The following is a 5,354-nucleotide window of genomic DNA, read 5'->3' as shown; positions in this document are numbered from 1 at the left end:
CGTGGAACCCTCGCCCTTTGTTTTTTTTAGAATTTTTTTTTTTTTTTTTTTTTTTTAGGATGAAAAGTGCTGATCTCCCCTGTGGTTGAGATCCAGCCACTGAGAGTTCACCATTTTCAACGGAAACCCATGACAGTTTTTACTGTCAGCAAATTCTTCCTTTTATTCAGCTGAAAAATATCTCTAACTGCAGCTGGCCAGAAATAGCACTGGGAAATCCTTTGTTCCCTGCTCTGTGTCTTCTCCTAGTGTTCATAGAACCTATTTGAAGTTTTCACAACTCTCTTCAAGTTTTTCACTCCACTTCCATTTCCCACTGTAGCAGGTGACCTCCCCTGAGACATGCTAAGTGCTCAGAAAGTACTTGTTACCTAAGTATCTCATCCTCTTCAAAACAGTTGACATGAATGCCCCACTCTGAGACTTGATCCTAACAAAAGTTTTGTTTATCTTCTTGCCCTAATCTCAGAAGAATGGGTTGGTCTCTCTCCTAAGACTTATTCATTCACTCTGGCTTTAAATCTAATCCTGTTTGACTAATTCAGGAACCTCGTTACTTTATTATTATTACTTGCTGTAAGGCACATGCTCACCAGAGGAGACAGAGACAGAGAGAGAGAAAGAGGGAAAATGAGAAAGCATCCCTCAGGGGAGATGGCCACAAATCCTTCTCTCCCATTTTCCTCTAGAGATTTAGGGCATGTATTCACATGCACCAGCATGCTTTTCATGCCACTAGGTCCAGGACTCGAACGGCACAGTCAGTCATAGGTGATCCAGTTGATTTAAGCATCATGCCACTGAATGTCCTAAGATATGATTACTTTATACATAAGGAATAGTGTCATTTTTCTGGGGTAGAAATATTTTCTTTCCCCAAAGAATAACTTCACTCTGAGCAAATATTCCATCTTAAATTTTTGAGTAGTAAGTTTCATCTTTATCAAAGAAAATCCTAAATATTTTATTGTGGAAAAGCAAATTTTCATTCTGAAAAGCAAATTATGTGGGGCAGCTAAAGGAAGGTGAAAAATTATTTTGACAAAGTCTGTTTGTACAGAATTCTCTAACTCTGACTCTACCCCTACCGGATTTCCAAACATTTATTTTTTTTCCTGGTACAACAGGGCATCTTCACATGGGAGTTTTTAATCTCTTGTTTTCAGGAAGAAAAAAGGAAGATTAGATCACTCTTCTTGCATCTGCTGTTTTGCAAGTGCTTTTAACTGGAGGCAGTACTTCTGGGCAGTATTTTTGTTTAGTTTAGTTTTGTTTTACTTTAAGTTTCTTTATTTATTTCTTCCATGAGTGGGAGAGACAGAGAGAGAGAGAGACAAGCAGGAAGTACTCCAAGAGGGTCTTGATGTCACAATCTACCCCCAGCTTCAGTCAGCCGGAGATCATGAGCACTTATGTACTCAGTGTACTCAGGGAAGTCTTTTGATGTGCGCCCAGAATGTTCCCATATGGATCAGCCTCAGAGGATTGTGTGTTACCACTGCACCCCCATCTCGTCTCAGTAGTAGTCAGTCTTCTTGTTTGTCTGTAATTGCCAGAGGGCATAGGTGTTCACTAGAGGGAAAGGGAGAGAGCACCCTTCAATGGAATGTGGTGCTCTGTAATCCCTTCTCCTTCGTTTCTCCACCCTGTTGGGTTTTGGTCATGCCTACCAAAACCAGAACTTGAACTTTGGTAAACCATGTGGGTTCTGGCCCTCTTAACCACTGGGCAACAGGGGTATCTCCCTGCTAAGTAATATTCTTAATTTTAAGTGCATACCTGGAGAGCTTTAAAAAGTCTTAATGCTTAGGGAACACGATAAAATAATAAACTTATAATTTCAGGTGGAGTGTAGTTGTAGCTAGGAGGGAGGAGAACCAGGCATTGGTATTTTTACTGTTTTCCAGGCAGTTCCAGGATGTATCAAAGGTTGAGAACATCTGACCTACATTCAATCCCTGCTGCTTAAAATGTGGTCTTTGGACCACCACCATCAACAGCATCATCATGCTGGAGCTTGTTAAAAATGTGGAATCTATCTAGATCCTATCTATCTAATCAAAATATGCACATTAAGCCTATCCATTCATTTCTTCCACGAGCAAGAAAAACAGAAAGACAGAGGGATAGCACCCCAACCGGGTTCTAATGCCATGACCCACTCTGACCCCCAGCCAGCTATTGCTCATGTGCACACATGTACCTGGAACACTCAGAGGTTTCCAGGCATAAACCCAGAAGCTTCTCATGTGGAACAGCCTCACAGAGCATCACGTTTTGCCTCTGAGCTGCTGTCTGGCCCCAGAATCCACATGCTAACAAGACACTTTGGTGATTAGTATGCATATCAACATTGGAAAACAGTGATCTGGAGCAGACTCTAGAGCAGGAATCAGCAAACTAAAATCCACCAGCCAAATCCAGCTCATTATCTGCTTTTAAAAATAGAGTGTTATGAAACACAGCCACATCCATTCTTTTACATATTGTTTATGTTGGCTTTTACACTGCAATGGCAGAACTGAGTAGCTGTAACAGAGACCTTAAAGCTGACAAGGTCTAAAATATTTCTAAAAGGTGGTAGTATATGTTACCCCAAAATATGCCACTTTGACATAAGGATTGCCTCCAGCTAAAGGCACTTGAAAAACAGCCAATGCAAGAAGGGTAGTCTAATCTTCACCCTTTTCCCCCTAAAAATAAGATGTTAAAAATTCCCATGTTGGGAGCCAGCAGATGGTATAGAGGTTATGTCTGTCACTGTACTCCCACATGGCCAACCATGGTTTGAGTCCCATATCCAGTGGCTTTAAAATCATGCCAGGCACGTGTCCATGCATACCTAAGATCTCAGGAAGAGAATGGAGGAGAAGGGATTGTGACATGATTATCCCCCTGTTGGGGGTGATTTCTCACTTTCTCTCTCACCGTCTGACTCTCTCCAGTGAGGGCATGTGCCCTAAGGCAAAAACTTCTAAAAAATTCCCATATGGGAACTTTCCCTGGGGAACTAGCAGTTAGCATAATGGCTATGTCGCTGGACTCCCACGTAGTCGACCATGGTTCGCGTCCCGGATCCGGTGGCTTAAAACACGCCGGGCACGTGTGCGTGCGTGCCCAAGATCCCGAGAGGAGAATGGAGGAGAAGGGATTGCGGCGTGGCCATCCCCCCTGGGGGTGATTTCTCGCTTTCTGTCTCTCTGTCTCTCTCTGTCTGGCGAGCGCACGTACCCTATAGCGAAAACCTCTCCCAAAAAAAAAAAAAAAAAGAAGAAGAAAAGAAAAGAAAAAAAAAAAAAAAAACTGTACCAAAGAAAAAGAAATATTCTCCAGTGAGGAGTCATCATGAGTTAACTCTGTACAAACAGACTTTGTCCAAATAATTTTCATCTTCTTTCAGCCTCCTCACAATAATCTACTTTTCTGCAATTGCCTTTCATTGTTTGGTCTCATAGAGAAGTATGTGTGTTTTGCCTTTTCTTTGGGTCTTTTCCTCATGAGTACTCCCATGTATCCTAAAACTTCCATTAAATGTATATGCTGAGCCAGCCCTGAAGCCTAGTGGTTAAAGGAGCTCGATCCCACATGGTCAACTCTGGTTTGAATCCCAGCCCTGGCAGCTGTAAATAAACAGCTGGGCATGTGTGCATGCATGCTCAAATCCTGACAAGACAGAGAAATGAAAAAGGAATTGAGGTGTGACAATGTCTATTTGTGAGTTCCTTCTCCCTCTCTTTATCAAATGCAATTAAAAATAGAAAAGAAAAGAAATAAATGTGTATGTATTTTGTTCTTCTGTTAATCTTTCTCATGGCAGTTTAATTCTTAAACCCAGCAAGGAATCCTAACTGGATAGAGGTAAAATTTTGCCTCCCCTGCATTTACGACTAGCCCTTTATGAAAAAAGTTTCCTGACCACTGCTTTAGAGGGTGAAATGGTTAAGTCCAGCCAAGAAAGAATCTCTGGGCTTTTTTGTCAGGGCATGGGTGGAGGGGAGAACAAGATGTATCTGTCCTTACACTTGTCGTGTCCCTAATGAGGAGAGCTCTTTGGCACACAGGGCTTTTCTATCCACTTACTGGGGTCGTCCTGCCAAAGCAAGCCTGTTGTTTTTGAGTTCTTAATAGAATTAATTCTGGATGTATTCTCCGAGGAACAGATGGGTTGGCACTAGTCCACCCTCAGAATCATGTTCAAACACAAGCAGACACCTTATGTCGTTTAAATGATGTTGCAGAGTCATTTGACTAATGCAATATTGCAGTCTCTACTGGAAAAACAAGGTGGCATGAATCAGGAAGATGAGCTCTGGTGCCTGGCAACCAACATTATCTCTTCTACCCTAATTCCCTCAAAGACAAGGTTTCTTTCTTTTCATTTTTTTGTCCATGTAGCAGCTTGATTACATCTTTTTAAAAAACATATATGCTTCATATTAATTAACTGCTGGCTCCCAGTTAGAAAGTTGGAGCTTAACTTGTTTTACCTCATGAGGACAATAGGGAGTCAACCTTTTCCATGTGACACACTTTTGCAAGATAAGTTGGCTCAGCCTAGGTTCCAGCCTTTCCACTGTAATCACAGAAAGAAGGTAACCAGCTCATGGTAATATTGATCTGGGATCTTGCTCCAATAGACACTAGATACCACTGCTTTTCAAGCTCAAATGAACTAAAAATTACCTAAGGAGTAAAAAAGACTTGGGACTATATATTGCTACTAATAGGACCAAAGGAGACAGAACCTCCATTAATTTTCCACCCAAATTGCCATTTGTCAATGCTATTATCATGTCTACTCCTCAAAATGTTTGAAGTGTATTATAGTTCTTACAAGAGAGTGCATGAAAGAGTGGGAGAGAGCAAGAGCAAGAGAGACAAACAGACGCCCTCTACAGGGTCTTCTCACGCTGAGATCCACTTATTCCAGCTCTCTAGCTTGTCAAGATCTTGGGTGGTCATACACACTTCCTATGTGTTTTCAGGGCCATTGGGGATCCAAACCTGAGATTGACCATGTGGCTTCCAGCACTTCAGATTGACATGCTATCAACTATGTGACTGCAGCTGGGCCAACACCACAAACTTGATGTAGTAAATGTATTATAGCATAATTTAATGAAAAGAATTTAATTGCCTTAGAAAAGAGAGAGAGGGAACCAGCAGTTAGCATAATGGCTATGTCTCTGGACTCCCACGTAGTCGACCGCGGTTCGTGTCCCGGACCCGGTGGCTTAAAACTCACGCCGGGCGCGTGTGCTTGTGTGCCCAAGATCCCGAGAGGAGAATGGAGGAGAAGGGATTGCGGCATGACCATCCCCCCTGGGGAGTGATTTCTCACTTTCTCTCTCTCT

This window comes from Tupaia chinensis, unplaced genomic scaffold (assembly GCF_000334495.1).
Source record: "Tupaia chinensis unplaced genomic scaffold, TupChi_1.0 Scaffold000416_1, whole genome shotgun sequence".
In the NCBI taxonomy this organism is placed as follows: domain Eukaryota; kingdom Metazoa; phylum Chordata; class Mammalia; order Scandentia; family Tupaiidae; genus Tupaia; species Tupaia belangeri.
Note: the sequence above shows the minus strand (reverse complement) of the source record.